The following is a 25,000-nucleotide window of genomic DNA, read 5'->3' on the forward strand; positions in this document are numbered from 1 at the left end:
AAAATGCAGATTTCAAGATCCCTGGAAGTATCTAGTATTGGAACATTGTCTGTTGAAATTATGTTAAAGATAAAAATCCTTCCTAATAGGATGCTGAGGGAAGAGTAAACGGAGGTTATAACTACGTCATTATTGGGTGACAGTGTCCTCAATAATGACATGAGCATGATATACTTCCCTTCTTACCACGGGGGAGACATGATGCTCTATGATAAAGCTGGTATAACCTGCATGGCCAGGCCTGTGTGCCCAGGTCTATCACCCCTGAGTGTGTACATCAGGTGTTGCTACTGATGTGCTACTTACCACCTGTGTGCCCAGGTCTATCACCCCTGAGTGTGTACATCAGGTGTTGCTACTGATGTGCTACTTACCACCTGTGTGCCCAGGTCTATCATCCCTGAGTGTGTACATCAGGTGTTGCTACTGATGTGCTACTTACCACCTGTGTGCCCAGGTGTATCACCCCCTGAATGTGTACATCAGGTGTTGCTACTGATGTGCTACTTACCACCTGTGTGCCCAGGTCTATCACCCCTGAGTGTGTACATCAGGTGTTGCGAATGATGTGCTACTTACCAGGAACATTGGTGTTACAGATGTAAATAACACTATGTACACATTTACATGGGGTTTATGGTCATGAGTATGCCAACAAGCATTTGTTCATGAAGAACCTCTTGTAGGAGATTGATATAACTGGGGAGTATGACCACTCCCAGTTTGCTGTGCCATGAGGAGCTTGTTTTCCTCCTGTCAGGTACAGTCGAGTCTATGCAGTTGTACAGGTGCTTGCATAAAGCCTTGGTGTTGAGCTCAGCATAGTTGCCTCTCACATCTGAGGAGGGAGATGCAGTCATGCTATTTATACCATCCATAGGAGGCCATAATTTTCTTTGTTGAAGTTTATTACTGTGTTTGCTGCAAGGGGGGTTGGGATGGTGTGAGTCTTACTATTAAGGAGACCAATTTGTGGTCAGATCTCACCAGGGAGGACCTCACAGTAGAGGTGCTACAGTGGTCACCCATATTGGTAAGCACCTGATGCAGTATGTCAGCTCCCCTTGTGGGATTGTCACTCCACTGTTTCAGGGCATTGTAGTTAAAGATGTAGATGAACCTTTGGGCAAGTGAGTTTGAGCATGAGTAACCAACACAGTTGGTGGTTAGTTGAAGTCACCCCACACCATGGTGTTGTGATGTATCTTGATAGACACAAGTAGATTCAAATAAGCACAACAGATGTCCTAATTCATGGAGTTGCTCCTGTAGCTGGCAATAGCTTAATTAGGTGCTGTACTAGTACTGAATAGCATCTGCAACATCTCCAGGGAATCACACTGTTTACCCAATCTGGATGTGTATCTATCTTTAATGAATATGGATACACCACCAGCATTACCTGCCACACTTTCATTTTGAGGTCTGAATATGTGGAAGGACATGTAGCTTGCTATGGCTCTGGTGCGTACCTCTTAACTGCCCAGATCTTTGCAGAATGTCAAGATTTTTGGCTCATATTTTTGGTCTGTTCCTCATAAAGTTTGTGATTTTCTGGCAAATCAGTTGAATGATCTGAGGAATTAAGTCACTAAATAATGACATACATTTGAGTTTCAGACTTCAAATCCTTCAGAAAATGTAAGTTAAAAGAAGCTCTATTACTCTAGCAACTTTCTAAGTTTATAAGAGCAACATCTAAAATATGTCCCTATCTTAGGGCCTTTGCCACCCATTTTGTCAGGCTTTGTCCAGATTTCTTGCACTAACAGGTTGAGAGGTAAGCTCTGGTGCTGTCCACAGCCTTGAACCATGTGTGTGTGACTGTGTAAATGTCTGCATCTTCCAAAGTGGGGGACACCTTCCAGTGAGTGGCGTTTAGTATTGGCATTCATAGGTTCATAGGTTCATAGATTGGAACTAGGCTATCGGCCCTAGGACCTATACAAGCCTAGCCATAACAATTCCCTGGATATTTCTTCCCACAATGTTTACTTCTCTGGACCCCTGTCTAGCAGGGTGACTGACATGATCCCCAGGGTGAATTTCCTATCTCCCATCCAATCATCAAGGTTACTTTTGAAGAGGGCCAATGAGGCGCTCTGCTTGACATGTATGGGCAGTTTATTCCAGAGTATGGGGAGTCTCTGGGTCAGGAACCTATCCCTCCAGCATGTTTTGTTCATTGAGATGACAAGATTTAGATCCCTGGAGCGTGTGGCTCTGAGGGATTGGGATTTCTTTAAGTGGAGCATGTCCAACAGCTCAGGGTTTGACATGGCCTTGTATGTTAAGCAGAGATTGCCTCTGAGTAGACGATATGCCACAGAGTATAGCTGGAGTTTTTTTAAACGGTTAACATATGGCATCTGCTTTAGGCCTGTGATTCTTTTACTAAGGAATTTCTGTGGCCTTTCCAGCTGTTGCAGATGTTTTGTGAGGTACATACCAAACGGGGCATTATACTCTATAATAGGTCTAATGAGGGATGAGTACAGTGGGACAATGACCTCCTTTTTTCTGGATGAAAAGCCCTTAGTGATGAGGTGTGCCACATAGAAGGATTTCCTGACTGTTGTGGTGATGTGGTTATCGAAAGTGAGACCACTGTCCACCTGTGTCCCTAAGTCTCTCATCACACTTTCGATGTTAGGTGTACTGCCACCTATCTGGTAATTCATGGGTACATGTTTTTTTTCCAAAGGGGATAACTATACATTCCTTATAATTAAGCTTGAGCCCATGGCTCTGGCACCAGGCATCTGTTTCTGTAAGGCCCATTTGTAGAATATCCACATCATTTGGGGATTCAATAATGTCTCCCAGTTTGCAGTCATCTGCAAACTTTGTTAGCCAGAGTGCCTTAGTGTTGGCCTGTACTTCAGAGAAGTATATGCCAAACAAGAGTGGTCCCAGGACTGACCCCTGAGGTACTCCCCTTGTCTGGAGTTGGATTTGGAGTCAGCTACTTTTACAGTCTGGGTTCTGTCAGTAAGCCAGTTGGCAACCCATCGAGTGATGTATGGATTTATGCCCAGCTTAGTAAGTTTATCTATGATTCCAGAGTGGGGGATGGTGTCAAAGGCCTTGGTGTGGTCCAGATAGGCTGTGTGGACCACCTTATCCTCATCCACAGCTCTGGAGACTGATATGAAGAAGTCAATCAGATTCAGGAGACAAGATCTGCCCTTCACAAACCCAAACTGGGCGGGGTCCAGTGTTTGAAGGTTGCCAATGTCTTTGTTTATAAGTTCCATGATAATGCGTTCCATGCCCTTGCAGATCAGGATTGTCAGACTGATGGGATGGTAGTTCCCGGGATCCAAGGCGGATCCTCCCTTTTGGAGTGGGATAACTTTAGCTGTGTGCCACTCAGTGGGCACGAAGCTTGAGGTGAGGCTATGATTAAACATGACACTTAGGTGAGTTGCCAGTTCATTTTGTAGTTCATGTAGTACACAGCCTGGGATGTCATCTGGTCCCATGGATGCTGCATTCTTAGCTTTGGAGAGTGTGGTTTCTACCTGTGTGGCCATAATTACCAGAGTTTGGCAATTTTTTGGTATTGAGATGGGCCCTTTAGGGGGTGAGAGGGGGGTGAAGTTGGCATTAAATCAATCTGCCAGGATATTGGCAATATCCTTGGGATCAGTACATTTAATGCCATTCTGTTGTAGCTCAGAGAAGATCTGAGCATTGCCATTTTGATTCCTGACATAACTATAGAATGCCTTGTGGGTGTCTTTGGAATCTTTGGCAATTTTGTTTTCATAACTAACTTTTGAGGATTTTATGAGGGATCTCAGCTTGGGCGGCCACGGTGGTGCAGTGGTTAGCATTGCCACCTCACAGCAAGAGATTCTCTGGTTCGATCCTCGGCTGGGGTGCCTTCTGTGTGGAGTCTGCATGTCCTCCCTGTGGTTGTGTGGCTTTCCTCCAGGTGTTCCGGTTTCCTCCCAAAGACATGCTGTAGGTGGATTGGACACTCTAAAATGGCCCTAGGTGTGAGTGTGTGCATATGTGTGCCTTCTGTGGAAGGTTGGGCACCAGGCTGGCAACTCGACACCGTAAAACTCCACTGCCAATCATGAGTGGACAGGTGATCTGCTGTGGCGACCCCTAACCAGGAAAAGACAGAAGAAGATGAGGGATCTCATCTTCTTACTGAGGCTGGTGAGGGGGTTTTTTGTATCCTGGGATTTTCCTCTTTTCTGCAACAGTTTCTTCCTTCTGTTGTATTGTTTGTTTATAGCAGGGGACCACTAGATTGGCTTTCTTTTTTTGGAGAAGAGCATCTTGGTTCTATTTGGGATGGCACGATTCATGCACTAGTGGATGTGCTTGTACAGTGCCTTAGTGTAGGATTCTGCAGTCGAACTTTCAGATCCCATCTGCATGGGTGTCGTGAAGTTTGTCACTTCTGACTTCAGTAGCATGAAGTTGGCTTTGGAGAAGTTTTTTAAGGAGGTTTCCTTACTGGGGGGGGTGTGGATGTCAAGGGTAATTTGCTTATGGTCAGACCTGACCAATGAGGGTGTGACCACTGGTGTGGAGCAGCTATCTCCCATGTTGGTAATGACCAGGTCTAGAATATTGGAGGCCCTGGTGGGACAATGGATTAGTTGATCCAGGGCATTGGAATTTATGAATTCCAAGAACCGTTGGGAAAAGGAGTTGGTACCCGAGTAGTTTTCCCAGTTAATGGCAGGGTAGTTGAAATCACTCAGTATTAGGGTGTTTGGTTGTATCTTAATATTTTCCAGTATGTTTAGAAAGGTGTAGTGAGAATCTTGGGGCATGGTGGGGGATCTGTAGCAAGCTACAATTTGGATTGCAGTCTTACCTATTGTTTGTTGCACCTGGAGAATTTCAGATGCATTGTGTTGGGCAACTAGCCTGGAGGTGTGAATATCCTTGGTGAATATGGACACTCTTTCAACTTTAGTGTTTCAGTCTGTGGTAAGAGTTGTAGCCTGGTATTGCAGGTGTGCTATCTGGAGCCTTGAACCAGGTCTCATTTACCGCACAGATATCGATGATCTCCATTTTTAGGAGTGCCTCAAGAGAGTGCATTTTGAGGTTTAGACTTCTAGCATTGAGTAGCATTACCTTCAGATTTTGCATGCTTGTATCTGTTACGGTGGTGGTTTTATCCTTTGAACCTTGCCTAAAAAAGGCACTATAGGGGTGGCAAGAGCTTTAGCCAGTAACCTGAATCCCAGAGGTGACAGGTGCAGACCATCTCTGGCAAAGCATTGTGGTTTGTCGATCATGTCTTCCCAGGCAGACAGATACTGGATCCACTTTGCATGACACCAGATGCTTAGCCAATTGTCGAAGTCAATCATTTTGTCCTTATACTGTGGTATCATTCGGGACAAAGGCAGGATGCTACTCAGTGTAGGGTCATACCTGCCTGGGCCACATGATCCAAGAGCTCTTCCATGTCTCTTTTCATGAAGTCCAGGGAGGTAGTCTCAAGTCATTCACTCCAGCATGGACAATGACAGAGTCGTATTTGTACTTGTTGTAGAGTGACTGGAGTGCATGCGTTATGTGGCGGATGCTGGCACCTGACTGGCAGCTGACTGTAATTTTCTCCTTGTTCAGTCTGGTGAGTGGGACATCAGTGTGCCTGACTATAGAGTCACCTATGACTAAAGTGTTGGGTACATTGACTTGCCTTAGGGGCTGTTGTTGGGTGGCACACTGGTGTTGTGAGCTATGTGTCACTTTGGTTGTGACTGGTGTTTGTTTACGTTTCAGCTTCGGAGATCCTTGTTGCTTGGGCAGGTTAATGTTAAGGGCCTCAGCATATGTGGGTTTAGTGATGCTATATGTGGGTGTTGATGGTGTGGGTTTTGAAGGGCTATGAGTTGCTTGAGGTCTAGTGCAGGTTTTAACATTCTCCTCTTGACTGTCTAGCACAATCTTGGCCGGAGAGAGCTTTGCTTCCAGTTTGGCTATGTAAGTGCATCTCTCGCAGGTTGTAATGTTGGGTGGTAGGAGGAGAGGATTGTCTGTGTACATGAAGCAGTTGCTGCATTGCCCCAGTATGCCCAGATTCACCAGGTGGACAGGAGAAATCACTGGAAGCTGATCCTTGGGCATGCCTGTTTAGGTGCTTTTTTTGTAATGTTTAAGAGCTGTTTTCCCTTACCTTTGCAAGGTACTTTGCAATTATAGGCTGTTTAGGGCCTACAATTAATTTCTCCTTATTGACAAGGAGAGTTGAGTGCTTGTATCAGTTTCAGGCTTCCTAGTGCTTTCCAGCAGTTTCTGGAGCAAGTGCTAGTCACAGGGGTTCAGATTTTAGTGCTACTACTGAGAAACCAGCTAATTCTAAGGGAAAATTTGAAGAGCAGACTTTCTGGCACCTGGAATAGTTTAACTGTAGCCTCGCAGTGCTGCACGATGGGAAAAATGTGCAAACACATGCGTTTTTAAGCCAGAAAGTTGAAAGGAATAGAAATCAGCCCAAAAAGGCTAATGAGGTGTCTTTCGGCTTTTCCTGGTTAGGGGTCTCCACATCGGAACTCTGGTCCGCTAATGATTGGCAGTAGATTTTTACATGCCGAGTTGCCAGCCCCGATGCACAACCTTCAGCAAAAGTACGTCCATTCACACATGTCTCCACACAGAAGACGCTCTAGCTGAGAATCGAACACGACAACGCTACCGCAGCACCACCACCGCAGTGTAGCCCAAAAAGGCTAATAAAATGACAATTTCAGAGCTGGAAACCACTCCTCTAGTGTTAGATAGGCAGTACAATTCTCACCACTCCCACTGGTAAGCAGTAGGACTTCCCTCTACGACAGCAAGGTCTGGATAGCTCTGAACACAGTAAATAAAGTCCTGAGACAAGCAAAGCCTGGGATATGGACTGGCTAGGAAAGGTGGGAAACGAGCAAACAAGATAGTATTTTTTTTGTTGAAACAGGCAAAACAATGCAATAATACAGTAAATAAACACAGAGAAGGCTAACACACTTGAGTGCGTAGTCCTAAACAGTAAATGCAATTAAAACTTTTTAGATGAAGCAAGGCAAGCGCACAACTGAAAAACATTCCTAGGGTGTAGCAGCATACCCATGATGTTGTTTGAAGATGCACTATGAGGATGTCAGCAGCCTTGGCCAGTACATATGTGTATGTATGTATATATATATATATATATATATATATATATATATATATATATATATATATATATATATATATATATATATATATATATATATATATATATATATATATCTATATATATCTATGTGTGTGTGTGTGTGTGTATATGTATATGTATATATATATATATATATATATATATATATATATATATATATATATATATATATATATGTATATATATATATATATATATATATATATATATATATATATATATATATATATATATATATATATATATATATATATATATATATATATATATATATATATATATATATATATATATATATATATATATATATATATATATATATATATATATATATATATATATATATATATATATATATATATATATATATATATATATATATATATATATATATATATATATATATATATATATATATATATATATATATATATATATATATATATATATATATATATATATATATATATATATATATATATATATATATATATATATATATATATATATATACATACATAAATGTATATATATGTATATATTGCACTCGGACATCGGATCCACACCCTGAACCTCTTACTGCAACAAATCTGACCAAAGGCTGTCTAAATGGGGGTGAAGGGGCCCAAACTAGGGACCTCTTTTAATTATTGCCCTTATCCCTTCATCCCCAGCAGAACTGTTCTGCCTTGCAACAAAGTAATAAGGCCTGCCAAGTCTGGATCCAGGGTCTTGTTAACTATGACAAAAGCAATGTACCATTACACCATCTGAGCCCTACAAAATACTGATGACATTCCAAACATATCAGTTAGTACAGTCATCCAACAGTAGGGAAAGAAGTCTGTAGAATCAGTCCGGTACTTTATATATACATGTATCTATGTATGGAGATGCATATATGTGTACAAATCTATGTATAATACATATATATATATATATATATATATATATATATATAGAGAGAGAGAGAGAGATATATACATCCACATTTATATCCACATACATGCATATATATAGAAAAGTGAATAACTACATACATACACACACACACACACACACACACACACACACACACACACACACACATATATATATATATATATATATATATATATATATATATATATATATATATATATATATATAAAATATGTATATGTATACAGAAATATACAGAAATATATGACAACTACAAAGACATGCAATCAGTGGGTCATGCTACTGCACACTAGAATCCTAAATCTGAAAATGCACTCACTGGAAATATTCTTTTAAATGGGGAACAATGACATCTGTGCTGTAAGTCCTGGTTAAAGACAGCAAGAAGCATCTCTGCAGTACCAACCTATAATTCATTCCACAACCTTTAGCTGCAGAACCTGGACTGAAGCTCGAAAGGTGGTGGAATTTTCATATTCATTAAGGATACACACACCTCCAGAGTGGTGGACCAACATTATGCATTACAGGTCCTGCAGGCATAGCTAACATTGGGGAAGACAGTGGGTTAGGTTGTAGCCTGCTATGAGTCCCCAAATATCCCAAGACTCACACTCCATGTCCATAAATACCCTGGAGAGTATTATTGTCCAACCTAACACTCTCATACTGGTTGACTTCAACTACCCCACATTAACTGGGAAAGCTACCCATGTACCGATGCACATGCCCATCACATTCACCTGGTCCTTGCTAACATAGGCAACTGTTGCTCTACACCAGTAATTAACTCCTCTCTTGTTATATCTGAACACAAATTAATCACCTTTGGAAATCTACAGCCCTCCCACCCCCATGCACAGGTAACCACCATGAAAAGCCTTTCCAAAGTTAAGTATGGCCTCATAAAAACTGAGGTGGCTAACCTCACGACAGCCATGCAAATGGAGACTAGTTGCATGACAGCTGAATCAAACAATAACGCACTATGAACATGTACACAAATGCATGGATACCGCCATACTCAATACAACCAGGACCCTCACCTCCAAAATAAGGAAACAGACATGGTGGTCCCCTGGTGAAACTGTACAACAGAAGGAGGGAACCGATATGGAATAAGGTGAAGTCCCAAGACTGGAAATAAACCCTTATCAGTCTCAATTAAAAGTTGAGATCCTTCATCAAATACTACAAAGTTAGCTGGGAGAACAGAAATGGAGCACATAAGTAAAGACAAAAAAGGCCTCATACAGTTATGTAAAGAATTTCCAAGGAAATAGCAAGATTTGTTCTGAGCTACTAGACAATGGTACCTCCCAGACTGATCCAACAAATAATGCCAATATACTGGCTGGCATTTTGAGTGAAAACTTTATCCCTCTCACCCCCCCAAAGAACCAATCACAATACCAGTACACTGCCAGGCACCCAGTATTACTGCAGCACAGGTTAAAACACCACTGTCCAAGGCCAAGAATACAGCTTCTATGGGACCTGACAATATCCCTGGCTGTGTTCTACATGAACTACAGAGTTAATCAAACAAAGCTCCTCATTAGCACTCTTCAAGAAAAATCTTGATGATTGGATGGGAAATAGGAAATTCACCCCAGGGATCACCTCTGTGGCTCTGCTTGACAGTGGCACAGGAAAATAATTTTCTTGGGTGGCAAATGCCAGGGTACTTTTTTGGCTGGGCTTGTATAGGCCCAGGGCCAATAGCCTAGTACATACCTATAAACCTGGCACCTCACCTGTGTGCCCTGTTCAAGCACAGCCTCACTTCAGGCTTTGTCCCTAATGAATTGTGCACTGCTACAGTCACCACTCTCCACAAGTGAGGTGTGACTACAGACCCTGGGAAATACCGCCCCAACTGCCTGACAAGTCTGTTGTGTGAAGCTATGGAATGCTTCATCATGCACCTAATGAACAGGGATATGGGAATCTGCAGACTCAAGATCTCACACAGTTTACTTTTTTGAAGGGTACGTTATACCTGCTCATTTAACCTGGTCAACTTCTTGGCATCAGTCACTTGAGCTGTGGATGAAGGCAAGGTGACACATGCAGCCTACCTTGATCTGGCCAAAGCCTTTGATAACATTCCCCACTCATTAAGCTAGGCATCAACCCCTATATCAATAGGTGGGAACAGAGACACAAACTCAGGGGTAGATTGTACATACTGATGTCATACATTGACACAGTTGCAACATCCTTTATGAGGAATATGAGGTTGGTAATACCAATAGATGTGAGTATTTACTGACTGCATTCCCCAGAGTCCACATCTGATTTACCAAGGACACCAACTGTGTGGAGAACAGACAAAACATAATAGGCAGACATGTGTCCAGTCTGTGGACAGTGTGCCAGTGGAGGGGTATGTCAGAGACATATCACTGTGAGTCGTGATGTCGCCCACTAAATGCATGTCCACACAAACCCTGTCAATCTATCAAGCCACCATGTGTATAACAGCACAGATGATATAGAATCTGCTCACAAATCTGGGGATATGTCCCCCATGTTGCTTGGCTGTCTTCACATGTCCTGTCCTGTGATGTATTGCCAGCTACTGTGTGTGAAACTGTAAGCCACCACCTCTGTAATGTCCCTCAGACAGGCAAGGAAAACAGGCAAGGCCCACATTAAGGAATGTCCCATATGTCGAAACTACCAGCAGTGTCCAGGCCCACAGCACAATACAGTCTGGGCACTTACATAGTGGTATGGCCATAGGAATACCTGACATCTGCACATCTGTACAGAGACAGAAAGTAGATAGCCAACAGGTTATACATTAGGATGAATGTTTTGAAAGATACACATCTGAAACTGAAAGGTATCCCATTACTATATGATAGCAGTCCTCGATGACATGCCCAAATAACATAATAATCTGCAGTTAATATCAACATATCAGATCAATATCCAATAGGAGATACATATAAACATACAGCTCAAACACAAAGAAAAAGATAGTCAGTACTCAGAGTCCACCTTTGCATGCAGGGGTGTATGGTTCCAATACTACAATCTACAATCTACTCTTACTTGGAAAAGCACTGTTAAAAGTACTAACGTAATGATACAATATGTGTTAAACTATTTTTGTCAACCAGTACACTGTAGCTGGTGTAACATGCAAGTGAGACTGCATATAACCTGGGATACTACCCATGTATGAAACAAATACAAAGAGAAACGATTGTGGTACTACCCATGTATACTCAAGAGTCCCATACAGTATACTCACACCCCTTGCTACTGTAATGAAAGCGCATAGAAGCATGTTATGTACAGGGAATTAAATATACTCATTAAAGATGTCATTACCCTGCTATTTTATCAGACTGTAATGTGATCACTGGTTACCAGGGCTGAGCTATCCTTAGCAGGTTTAAGCATTGCTTAAATATAAATGCTAAGCAGATTTGTGCACTGTTTATAAGTTCCATGATGCTACATTCCATAGCCTTGCAGACCAGGCTCATCAGGCTAATGGGGCAGTAGTTCCCGGGGTCCATGGTGGCTCCCCCTTTCTGGAGTGGGATAACCATTGCTGTGCCCCATTCAGTGGGCACAAAGCCTGTAGTGAGGCTATGATTGACCATGGTACTTAGGTGGAGTGCCGGTTCATTCTGTAGTTCGTGTAGAATGCAGCCTGGGATGTTGTCAGGTCCCACGGATGCAGTGTTCTTGGCTTTGGAGAGTGTGTTTTTTACCTGTGCAGCCGTGATTTCAGGAACTTTGCATTCTTCCTGTATAGAGATGGGCCCATTAGGGTTTGAGAGAGGGTAAAGTTAGGACTGAAAATATCTGCCAGGATGTTGGCAATATCAGTTGGTTTTACATATTTAGTGCCATTGTGCTGTAACTCAGAGCTGATCTGAGTGTTGCCATTAAGATTCTTGACATAACTATGGAATGCTTTGTGGTTGTCTTTAGAATCAGTGGCGATTTTGTTTTCATAACTAGCTTTATGAGGGATCTCAGCTTCTTACTGATGTTGACAAGGGAGTTCCTCCAATCCTGGGATTTTACTCTTTTTTTGCAACAGTTTGTTTCTTCTGTTGTAGAGTTTGTTTATGGCAGGAGACCACCAGATTGCATCCCTTTTCTTGGAGGATAGCATCTTGGTTCTGTTAGGAATTGTGTGATCTATGCACTCATGTAAATGCTTATAAAGTGCATTTGTATAGGATTCTATTGTCCATCAGCATGGGTGTCGTGAAGTTTGCCACTTCAGCGTGAAGTTGGCTTTGGAGAAATTTTTTACGGTGGTTTCCCTAATGCGGGATGGGGCTGGGATGTGGATGTCTAGCTTGATTAGCTTGTCATGTTGCACTTAATGTAAACTTTTTTATTTAGTATGTTAACTTGTGTTATTATACTTGTGTTTTTTATTTATTATGTTGTTAATACTATTATACTTTTGTTAGTTGTTTAATGTTTTTTACTGTTAGATAGGACCTGTTCTATGTATTGTTAGTTATTGTTTTTATTACTGTTTTGTTAGATATCGCTTGTAATTGCAAACTTAAGTTAACCTGTCTGTTGTCTTATAGGAAAGTGTCTTAGAACTTGTGATTTGATTAATTGCTTTAACGGATATGTTGTTTTAAATAACAGATTTTAAATTATTGTGACAGATTTTAATCCGGCAACGCTTTGGATGTTTTGTTGTTTACGGTTTTGCTTTTATTTGTTTTTAACTTTGTGTTTGTCTTTTTACTTTTCTTTTTTTATTCTTATTTTTCAACTTTTGTTTTCCCAGTAACTTCAGTCAAGTTATTTTTTTGTTTCTCAACCGATAGTCGTTGTTTGTGATGTTCGGCGAACCCGTCCGCTTGATCGATGGAGAAAGACCCAGAAACAGAAGGGGATCAGCTCGCCCGCCTGCAAAATCAGACAGCAGAGCAACTCAACTCCTTATACAAACAGACGCGATACTCCAACCACAGCGCAAACACAACTAGCGTCAAAACAAACACACTCAAAGAGTATCAAACACATCGCCAGAGACCAACATTAAACCATTGAACAGAAAGCCGATTAAACCATTTAGAAAAAACAAATTTAAATTAAGGTTAAAAATATAATAAAATCGTGAAAGCAAAACAGCAAATAAAAAATTTAAATTATAGTAGTTAAATATTAAAGAAATTAAATAAGAAATTAAAACAAAAGAAAAAAGTTAAAACAGTGAAAAATTAAACGAAAGGCTTAAGACATTTTTAAACTGAAGAAGTTAAGAAAATTGTGGAAGTGATTTTTCAATGATTTAGGGTTAAATTATTATTCTGTGATAAAAACCACTGGTGTATGATTAAGTATTTTAAACTTGAATTAACCAACTACTACAAACTTTCTACAAAGACTAAACAATAGTGTATGATTGACTTAAAACTGAATAGTACTACTTAATATTTTGAATTACTACTTGGAAACATATACCGATAAATAATTAGAATCTCCCATAAACAAACAAAAATGAACACATAAAACTTAAAAGCTCCAAGCAAAAAAAAGGGATGCAAATGGTTAAATTCAAAAAAAACCCCCACCCAAAACCAGCACCTAGAACCCCAAACAAGAGAACCTAAAAAAACCAAAAAAACACCAACAAAGAAAACAAACGCTTTCAACTTCAAAAAAGAATCAAAAAGTAAAATACAGAAGATGAAATCTTTACACATCATGAAAATGAAAATAGATGAAACAAAAGACCTGATAACGATAAATCTCAACAAGTATTGAAAAAACCACAGGCAACAAAACCAAACACACCAACAGGGAAAAAATGTAACACAAGAGGCAAAACAAAAGGTACAAAAATACAACACCAGGAGCAACAACCAGCAAACAGGAGCTGAACAACCACAACAGGACAAAAAATTGTATGAAATTATGCAAATATCAAATAAATATAAAAGAAATAATTAAACTGAGTGTCACATTAACCCTACTCTGGTGAACTATTTGCTAAAGGAATGACTTTTGTGCCTACATTTATTATTGATAATCATTAATTAATTATTGATTTTATTCAAACTAAAATTAAATATAAAACAATAATAGTTATAATACAAATGAACTAAATATTAATAAATTAAATATAGATTAATAACAAAAATACTAAAGATTACTAATGATTATAATCCAATGTTGAATGAGATCTCAAACAGATGCATAAGAAGCTAATAAAAACAACATCTATAGATGAGAAGAAAGATCTAACTAATAAGAAGAAGAAGAAACTAATTCATTAAATCTTATCAGACAGTTAGAAACAAGGGTTCTCTGGGAGGTGTTTATTCTAAAGATAGAATTTAATTAATATAGTTCATTTTTAGAAAGTGACACCTATGAAGCAATGAGTACATGCCTATGAATAAATACAAAGAAATTTTTTATAAGCAATGCACAAATGGCATTAATGTTTTTAAAATCATATACAGATGGCATTATATTTACACAGATGGCATTATAGACATTAATCAATGTACTTATATTACCTTATATTACAATGATAATTTTTTACACTTTAAAATCTTTGGTGTCCAGTTATTGCATCTCTACAAATATGCAAGGAATGCAACATCCATATCCAAGAACAAGATACCAGATCAAAAAAAAAAGCTATTCTTAGAAATATGTCCAGAAGTTAGAATTCCAGAATTAACTTTCTTTTATATTCAAAACTTTTTTTTTGAAATCTGAACTTTCTAACCATTGACATATGTGATTTGTACACATGTATTCCACACACACAACCAGCACGAATGGGAAATCAACTTTATCCAAACAAAAGGAGCCATGACTACACTAGTTTTACTAGTCGAGCAACTCCTAGATATAATTTTTTATAAAACAACTTTGTTTGCTTTTAAGGATTAGATAACAACAGGGTTTCTAAAGATAGTGGGTTCTAGCTTCCCATTGGGCTTTTGCAGCCCATTGGGAAAATGGTAATGAAAAAAGTAGTGAATGGATGAATAAAATGAAAATATAAAATAGGTTCTACAAAGATATATTCATTATCTTATTCATATCAATGAACTAGTTGAAGACCATTTAGTCAACTACCTTAGTTCAGATTCACCTTCAATTCTTTTTAAATAAAGGTTCAAAAAAAATAATCATTCAATTAACAAAAAACAAAAACTCACTATAATTGACCAAAATTTATTTTAAATTATAAGGCTAAATTTACATTTTACAAACAACATTTATAGGTACAAAACACTTTACAAGCATGCACCCAACTTTACAAAATAGTCACTTGTGTGACAGACAGTCAGTAAGGCTGCAAAATGGTGACACTTAATCAGTACTTTTATGAAGAATGTATAAATAGAGGGTATCAGTTTCATTTCATAATTAAAGTATTAATTTTTCATTTTAAAAGTAAGAAAGAGGATAATATAAACCAATTTCAAAAAACAGATAAACAACAAATTTAGAACAAGAACAGACAACAACAACTTACCAAAGACAACAACACAACTTAGACAACAGTCGAGAATCTAACACATTGAATCAGTAGAAAACAAGCATATCCATTATAAACTTTTTGCAGATTTTTACCTTGCATTGAGGCATTAAAATATTGCATGAATAAAAAAAAAATGGGCAATTTTTAAAAAAAGACCTATTTTTTTTCTTTAATTTTAAAACAGCGAAACAAGCCTTTAACAAATATTAGATAAAAAACTTAAAACTAATAGAACAAAACAAAAAAAACTAGAAAACTAAAAAAAAATAAAGAAAAAAGGCACCACGAAATATTGTCTATATATATAGAACTATATATAGATACATCAGAAAACTTCTGTGATAATGATGAAATAATTCATGTTAATGTATCCTGTAACTGTAAGTCTAGTCTCTAATCTATCTGGTGCTCTCATTCTAGTGCCCAAACTTGATATCTGATATATAAACAGAATATACTCACATTGTTATGAGGTATGAAAATTAAAAAAATAAATGCCCACAAAGAGGCACTGGCATACATTGAAAAGGCAGTACACAAAAATTTAAGGTGATAAACCAAAAAAAAAATAAACAAAAAGAATAAAGAATATATTGATAAAGAATATTGAGCTGAAACTCTGAGCTTGAGAGAAGTAAGGAACTTAAAGTGATATTAAAATGCTGCAAATATTTTCTATTAAAATTTTTTTTTTTCTATAGCATGTATTCTTAAAATCAAAAACTTCTTAAAACTGACATACAACATACAAAATATTGGTTTAATAAGAGTATTTAATAGAGTATTTTTACAATTTATATAGTTATTATTTGTGATATTAAATAATATACCTATAATAAGTAATTAAAAAACTTTATAAAACAATATTTAAATAGAAATTTTTTTAATAAACAAAGTTATTATATTTTTTGGATTAAAATACCATTACACATTTTTTTATATTTATTTTATATTTTATATTTTTATATTTTATTATATTTATATTATTTTAATTCATATTTTTATACATTATTTTATATTTGTATTATAGACATTATTATATTATATATATTATTTATTTTATATTTTATTTATTGACCATATATATTTGATATTTAAACATAATTAAACATTATATGGTTAAAATAAAATAAATGGGGGGGGAAAACAAAACATAATTGGTATTTATTTTTTTATTTTAATTAGGATGGTACCACAATAACTAGGTATACTAGGTACCCAGCATTATTAACATTATTAATTTATATTTTTTTATATATATTTATCATAAACCTTAAACCTGTGGTGCTAAAAATAAATGTGCATAAATAAAAATTATATTTATTTCACAAAGTGTGCTTTGTATTTAGCTACGGGTAAAAATGTATACATGTGTATACATTATACACCAGTGTAACTTAGCAACTACTGTATGTAAGAAATACATAGGATCTATTCTTTCGTTAGTATATTATGTTTTTACTGTTTTACTACTTACCTCTTGTTGTTTGTTGTGTTAAATGTTTTGTTGTTGTCATTTAAAGACTTGTCTTCTTAGAACTTAATCTTAATTTATTTTATTATTTATTATTTATTGCAAAACAACTGTAAACTGTTAACAAGTATAAAGAAAGAGTTGATTGTTGTCTGATGAAGTTCTGGCATTGCTGGGACGAAAAGCTTGGCTTGTTTATTTTAATTGACGTGTGTTAAATAAATTATTTGATTTTAAATTATCTGCTATCTTTGGATTTTTACTATCCAACCTCAAACAACTCGTTTTACACTTACTTTGTTTGTCAGTTTTGTTTTTCTCAGTTGCTTCAGTCCTGGTTACTTGATTAGCTTGTGGTCAGATCTGACCAATGAGGAATTGACCTCTGATGTTGAACACCGGTTGCCCATGGTGGTAATGACCAGGTCTAGGATATTGCTGCTCCTGGTCATTGTGTGGATAAGTTGATCCAAGGCATTGGAATTTATGAATTCCAGAAAACCTTGAACACAAGAGTTGGTACATGAGTAGTTTTCCCAGTTAATGGTGGGGTAGTTGAAATCGCCCATTATTAGGGTGTTAGGTTGTTCCCTAATATTTTCCAGTGTATCGAAATGAGGAGTGGGAATCCTCAGGCATGGTGGGGGATCTGTAGCAAGCTACAATTTGGATTGCAGCCTTGCCCAGAGTAAGTTGCACTTGGATAATTTCGGATGCATTATGCTGAGCAACTAGCCTGGAGGTGTGGATATCCTTAATGAATATGGACACACCCCCACCTTTAGTATTTCGGTCTAGGTTAGGTGGCCGAAAGGTGTAGTATTAATTATAGCCTGGTAATGCAGAGGTGCTCTCTGGAGCCTTGAACCAGGTCTCTGTCACTGCACAGATGTCGATGTTCTCCATTTTAAGGAGTGCCTCAAGTGAGTGCATTTTGAGGTTTAGACTTCTAGCATGAAGTAGCATTACCCTCAGATTTTGCTTGTTTGTACCTGTTATGGTGGTGAATTTGTCATTTGAACCTTGCCTAAAAAAAGCACTATAGGGGTGGCAAGAGCCTTAGCCAGTATCCAGAATCTCAAGGGCGACAGGTGCAGGCCATCTCTGGCAAAGCATCATGGTTTGTCAATCATGTCATCCCAGGCAGACGGATACTGGATCCCCTTAGAATGACACCAGAAGCTTAGCCAATTGTTAAAGTCAATCATTTTGTCCTTGTACTGTGGTATCATTCTGGGTGATTGCAGGGTGCTACTCAGGGCTAGGGTCATGCCTGCCTCCTGAGCTACCTAGGTTAGTGAGTTTATCTATAATTCCAGAGTGGGAGTTGGTGTCAAAAGCCTTGGCGACATCTAGATAGGCTGTGTGAACCACCTTACCCTCGTCTACAGCTTTGGTGACTCCTTCAAAGAAGTCTATCAGGTTTAGGAGACATGATCTGCCTTTTACAAACCCAAACTGGCTAGTGTCCAGAGTTTGGAGATTACCAAGGTCTTTATAGGTTCCATGATGATACGTTCCATGGCCTTTCAGACCAGGCTCGTTAGGCTAATGGGGTGGTAGTTCCCGGCTCCGTGGTGGCTCCCCCTTTGTGGAGTGGGATAACTGTCACTGTGCACCATTCAGTGGGCGCAAAGCCTGAGGTGAGGCTATGTTTGAACATGGTGCTTAGATGGGGTGCCAGTTCATTCTGTAGTTTGTGGAGAATGCAGTCTGGGTTGTGTTCAGGTCCCATGGATGCTGTGTCCTTGGCTTTGGAGAGTGTGTTTTTTTACCTGTGCAGCTGTGATTACAGGAACTTGGCATTCTTCCGGTATAGAAATGGGCCTTTTAGGGGGTGAGTGGGGGGTAAAGTTAGCACTGAACCTATCTGCCAGGATGTTGGCAACAGCAATTTATTCTATATATTTAGTGCCATTGTGCTGTAACTCAGAGCAGATCTGAGTGTTGCCATTGCGATTCTTGACATAGCTATAGAATGTTTTGTGGTTGTCTTTAGAATTAGTGGCGATTTTGTTCTCATAACTAGCTTTGGAGGATTTTATGAGGGATCTCAGCTTCTTACTGAGGCTGACCAGGGAGTTCCTCCAATCATTGTACCATGATTCCTCTCTCTTATATCAAACAAACCCTTTTCCTGTTGACCACAGAGTTAAATACTGTGGTACTATTAACATTGATTTCCACAAATATTGTACTGTTCAGTTCATTTCCTTTTTCATTATTCAGCCTGTCTGGCATAATGGCTATTGCTTGAACAGTAATCTAAACTGGTACTAGAGGGTTACCTTTCCTGCCACTGGCACATGCACACAAATCCAAAACTGAGATAAATTAAAAACATGTGCATAGGTAAACAGAAGCTTAGTAAATGTATTATAAGGTGGATACCAGTCTTCCCATTGTAGCACTTCCCTCTGTGCCCGTTGCTGCTCTGGAAATATAACCTGAACCCAAAACTCATCTTTTAAAACTTGATATTCTAATGTCACTAACTTGCATGAATACAAACCTGCAACTGACTTATACACTTGTGTCAGTTTTAAAGAAAATATGCTTTCAGAAGTTTGAGACAAATCAATGTATACCTTATATTTTATTCATTTTTATTCATGTATTTTAGAATGTTTGGTTATGTGTTCTTATACCATCACTGATAACATCATTTTCACTTTCATGAGACTGAGTTTTCCTGTAAATATTTTCTGTGAATGATTATTGGAGATCTGTTGTTCAGTATATGTAATTAAACAGTGCACAAAAGACTGGACTATAGTCCTATCGAGTATCAAAGTACTACAGCTGACATCTCATACAGAGGGAATGGTTAATTACACATAGGTTCTTGGGGTTATGTTACAGTGTAGGCAAATCACTGTGGACTATTCTGACAAGGTCTGGGCATCTTCCTGAGAAGGAATCCAGAGTGAGATACTTTAAAGGAAAGTATCTGAATGCTTTGGTCTTTTATTCCTGCTTCTTACCAACACAAAAAGGAAGGCTTGAACTAATTGAACTAGTTTGTAAGTAATTACTGCCTTGTTTGTGGACTCTGTGAAGTTTGAAGAAATAGAAGTCCACGTGTTTTTTTCCCCCATTTTTTCATAAACTTATTTTGGTTCCACAAGTCGGGAAATCAACTTTATTACCCATATAGTACATGAAAATGTGAAAGTGTGATAGCATCATAAATAAAAACATGTGCATTCTGAAATGAGACACATTGACAAAGTATACCAGAGTATCTAAATATTTTAAGATAAGTGCATGTGTGCACACAGGTCTATATTACCAGATGAAATGTTTAGGTTTCTGAATACCTAAACATCAAACTGGTAATATCGAAATCCAAAAAAACGTGAACTGCCACTTTCACGCATGGAAAGAATTCCCTTGGCCGTAAAATCTTTTAAAACCAAATGAAGTTGGACACTTTGCCCACCCACATCCCCCTAACTAAATATACCAACTCTGAGATGGCTCTATATTGGACAAAAGTGCAAAATCAGCATAATGGCAAAGGTAATTTTTTTCCCTGCGTGAAAACGGCCATTCACAGTTTTTGGATTTTGATATTACCAGTTCGATGTTTAGGTATTTGAAAACCTAAAGTTTCGATCTGGTAATATAGAACATGTGCACACAAACACACATACTCACACAATACAGCACCTGCTTTCAGTCATATGCTTATGTAACATCTCTTGTATTATTACCTGAATTTTGCAGGTACGTTGTGTAGAGAGGTGAAGCATTGACTATGACCCAGGTGACCCAGGTTTGAGCAGTGCCTTGGGTGGTTGTTAAACCTACAGAATAAAATGAAGAATTATGAAACCTAAACCTGCTCACCTCTCTTTGGGCAGGGAATGTGCTTGTTGTCACAGTTGGCATGCTAGAATGCCTGGATTTGAGCAGGTGAAATGAAGAATTATGAAACCTAAACCTGCTCACCTCTCTTTGGGGCAGGGAATGTGCTTGTTGTCACAGTTGGCATGCTAGAATGCCTGGAATTGAGCAGGTGAAATGAAGAATCATGAAACTTAAACCTGCTCACCTCTCTTTGGGCAGGGAATGTGCTTGTTGTCACAGTTGGCATGCTAGAATGCCTGGAATTGAGCAGGTGAAATGAAGAATCATGAAACTTAAACCTGCTCACCTCTCTTTGGGCAGGGAATGTGCTTGTTGTCACAGTTGGCATGCTAGAATGCCTGGAATTGAGCAGGTGAAATGAAGAATTATGAAACCTAAACCTGCTCACCTCTCTTTGGGGCAGGGAATGTGCTTGTTGTCACAGTTGGCATGCTAGAATGCCTGGATTTGAGCAGGTGAAATGAAGAATCATGAAACTTAAACCTGCTCACCTCTCTTTGGGCAGGGAATGTGCTTGTTGTCACAGTTGGCATGCTAGAATGCCTGGATTTGAACAGGAATCATACTGAGGTGCATGTTAACAATTGGGCAGAGCTAATTAATAACACCACATGGAGATGTATACAACACAAGGGCACATTGCATGCCAGTGCATGGGATACTAATGAGCATGCATGAGGCATCAGGGCTGCAACTAAAAACTCAGAATGATGGCACCTCTCCTAGTACAATTGATCATTTTATTGTCATCCACAGGGAAAGAATAAGCCATGGGCCTCCTGCCCAGAGCGAGTGACCTGCAAAATAGAGCAGGTTATAAGGAAAGCTCAATAACCAGTGGGGGACTGGAATAAAAATATTATCTCATCTTGTCTGTTTGATTACCTGCTGCTAGACTTAAATTTATACTTTTATGCTGTAGGAGATCAGAAAATATCCAGAATATAAAATTTGTTATTAAATTTAAATTGTGTCTTACTTTATCATTAGGTTTTGGTGGCAGTTTTGGTGGCTATCATGGTGGAGCTGTTGGTGGCGGTAAGTATTTCTTTTTTGTTGTTGTTTATTTCATCATTTACCATTTAAGTAATTTATTTAATTCTATAGTTATTATGGGACCATTAGTAAAACCCTAAAATGGATTTCAGTACATACTAGTCAAAGGGACTGTGCTACCAAATTTTTAGAGGCAGTACCTTTATGCAAAAATAATCACATAAACAAATATCCAATTATAGAAGAAGTAAAATAAATAAATATAAAATAACTGATAACCTAGCTGTTCTCTATTTTAAAACCTGAGTTTAGAAAACTGATTTGGCAAATAAGACTCAGCACAGGAAATATACCTAATTTTAATTATTTTATCTCGGGTCTATATCACTTTGATGAAATGGCAGAAGTTCGAACACCATATGTTCGAACTTCTAACCTCGAAGTGCAAAACCATTGAAGACTTAGAACAGCGATTTTTTCCCAGGGAAATAAAAATAGCTGTTCCAAGAAACACACACACAACACAAGCACATCAAAAAAACAACAATCCACACACATACACTTAAAATCCTACATCTAACCCTACACTAAACAGTACATACACTACTATCTATCCACTTACCTTAAACCAAACCCTAACCCTAAGGTCCATCGCTATCGCACACTCACCTGACCCGCGCCCTAACCCTAACTCACCTAGCCTGCCCTAAGCCTAACGTCTGCACAATCATACACTTACCTGAACCTGACCTGTAACTTTCCACCACAGTGCTGAAAATAGCGAAGCCACAGAAACAGCTTCACGATAATCAGTTTTTGAACTTCACAGTTCAAACATATGGTGTTAGAACTGCTGAAGTTTCGACGAACTGATAGGAACCCTTTTATCTCTATATACAGTGCTGAAATTTAGAGCAGGTAAGTTATGTTATTTTTACTTGTTAAATTTTCTTCATTTTTATTCATGTATTTTTGTATGTGTGGTTATTGATCTTATAGCATCACTGATTACATCATGTTCATTTTCATGAGACTGAGTTTTACTATAAATATTTTCGGTTAATGATTATTGGTGATTTGTTTTTCAGTCCATGTAATTAAACAGTGCATTAATGACTGGGCTGTACCCCTACCACGTACAAAAGTACTGTGGTTGACCTCTCATACTGAGGGGATGTTTGCCTAAAACAGGGTATTAAAGTTATGTTACAGTGTAGACAAATGACTGTGGACTATTCTGATAACTGGCTTACTGATAGAACCCACACTGTAAAAGTAGCTGACTCCAGCTCCAGACAAGTGACAAGTGGAGTACCTCAGAGTTCAGTCCTGGGACCACTCTTGTTTGGCATCTACTTCTCTGAAGTACAGGCCCACACTAAGGGACTCTGGCTAACAAAGTTCGCAGATGACTGCAAACTGGGAGCCATTATTGAATCCCCAAATGATGATACTCTACAAAAGGGCCTTACAGAAACAGATGCTTGGTGCCAGAGCCATGGGCTCAAGCTCAATGCCAAAAATGTATAGTTATCCCCTTTGGGAGAAAAACATGCATCTGTGAATTACCATATAGGTGGCAGTACACTAAACACTGAAAGTGTGATAAGAGACTTAGGGACATAGGTGGACAGTGGTCTCACCTTCGATAACCACATCGCCACAACAGTCAGGAAATTCTTCTATGTGGCACACCTCATCACTAAGGGCTTTTCATCCAGAAAAAAGGAGGTCATTGTCCCACTGTACTCATCCCTCATTAGACCCATTATAGAATACAATGCCCCGTTTGGTATGTACCTCTCAAGACATCTGCAACAACTGGAAAGGCCACAGAAATACCTCACTAAAAGAATCACAGGCCTAAAGCAGATGCCCTATGCTGACCGCCTTAAAAAACTCCAGCTATACTCTGTCGCATATCGTCTACTCAGAGGCGATCTCTGCTTAACATACAAGGCCATGTCAAACCCAGAGCTGTTGGACATGCTACACTTAAAGAAATCCCAATCCCTCAGAGGCACATGCTCCAGGGATCTAAACCTTGTCATCACAATAAACAAAACATGCTGGAGGGATAGGTTCCTGACCCAGAGACTCCCCTGACTCTGGAATAGATTGCCCATACATGTCAAGCAGAGTGCCTCTTTGGCCCTCTTCAAAATGAACCCTGACGGTGGGATGGGAGAAATGAAATTCACCCCAGGGATCATGTCAGTCGCCCTGCTAGACAGGGGTCCAGGGAAGTAAATAGTGTGGGAAGAAATAGCCAGGGAATTGTTATGGCTAGGCTTGTATAGGCCCTAGGGCTGATAGCCTAGTACCAACCTATGAACCTATGAACCTATAAGGCCTGGGCATCTTCCTGAGAAGGAATAAAGACTGGCATACTTTAAAGGACTTTTATTCTTGCTTCTTTCCAGAATATAAAAGAAGGATTGGACTGTTTTGTAAGTAACTGCTGCCTTGTTTGTTAGACTCTGTGAGGTTTGATAAAATGGAAGGCTGTGTGTGTTTTTTTCCATTTTTTTCATAAACTTATTTTGCTGTCACAAGTCAAGAAATCAAGTCTATTACACATGTAGGATATGAAAATGTGAAAATGTGATAGCATCATTAATAAAAGCATGGGCATTCAGAAATGGGACACACTGAGTTACTATGCCATGGTATCTAAATATTTTCAGATAAGTGCATGTGTGCAGAAAACACACACACAATAAAGTACTTGCTTTCCTTCATATGCAAATACATCATCTTTACTATTATTGCGTGAATTTGGCAGCTGCATATCATAGAGACAAGGCAGGGGAATTTGTGTTAAAACTGTTTAACTTCTCTTGTGTTTGAGACCCACATTTGTGTATAGCTGCACACCGCACTGCAGGTTTAGTGCTGCTGTGTATAGATGCAAATGCTTAGAAACATAATTTTCCCTTGAAATCTGCTAGAGTACCCTCCTTAGCTCCATTGCCTCTCTGTTGGCAACCCAGTTGTGCATTGTTACTTAGCCAGCAACTCT

The sequence above is a fragment of the Protopterus annectens genome, chromosome 3.part1 (genome assembly GCF_019279795.1).
Source record: "Protopterus annectens isolate FY-2018-M chromosome 3.part1, PAN1.0, whole genome shotgun sequence".
In the NCBI taxonomy this organism is placed as follows: Eukaryota; Metazoa; Chordata; order Ceratodontiformes; family Protopteridae; genus Protopterus; species Protopterus annectens.